The 652-nt window shown below is 37.3% G+C and overlaps 1 non-coding gene across 1 annotated transcript; it reads left to right on the top strand.

Moving 5' to 3' along the window:
- Nucleotides 1-293: 293 nt before the first annotated feature.
- Nucleotides 294-400, top strand: LOC127690454 (U6 spliceosomal RNA). The gene has a single exon (XR_007979141.1). It is a non-coding gene; the product is annotated as a U6 spliceosomal RNA (small nuclear RNA).
- Nucleotides 401-652: the final 252 nt, after the last annotated feature.

Here is a 652-nt window from a genome sequence, read left to right as displayed (position 1 = left end):
AAATATGATGATCAGGCTCAATGAGAGAAGATGCATCTAAACCTTGAGAGACTAGAGGCGCTAAGGAATGGGAGGTCTCGAGGTTTAGATGCATCTTCTCTCATTGAGAAGTGGGGTGTGTGGAATGTTGGGTTGTGGGGAAATCCTCTTGGAGATGGAGGAGGAATGGGATGAGGAACTATCAGAGGTCAGAAGCGGGAGGAATAATGACTGGACTGTAAAAAAATAAAAGATTAAAGATAGCAAAAAATAAAGAAAAGAAAAGAAAATCAATAATTAAAAAGAATTAAAGGGTGCTCGCTTCGGCAGCACATATACTAAAATTGGAATGATACAGAGAAGATTAGCATGGCCCCTGTGCAAAGATGACACGCAAATTTGTGAAGCGTTTCATATTTTTTAAAAGCACTGGTAAGGATGCTGTTAGAGGAACACATGAAGGACATAAATAAATCTCTTAAAGAAATTCAGGAGAAAAATGATCAAAAGGTAGAAGCCCTTATAAGGGAAACACAAAAATCACTTAAAGAAATTCAGGAGAATATGGGCCAGAAGTTAGTAGCCAATAAGGAGGAAATGCAAAAATCACTTAAAAAAATATAGGAGAAGTTTGATCAACAGGCAGAAGTCATGAAAGAGGAAACACAAAAAT

The sequence above is a fragment of the Apodemus sylvaticus genome, chromosome 7, assembly GCF_947179515.1.
Source record: "Apodemus sylvaticus chromosome 7, mApoSyl1.1, whole genome shotgun sequence".
NCBI classification, from domain to species: Eukaryota; Metazoa; Chordata; class Mammalia; order Rodentia; family Muridae; genus Apodemus; species Apodemus sylvaticus.
Note: the sequence above shows the minus strand (reverse complement) of the source record. Positions and strands in the feature narration are given on the sequence as shown.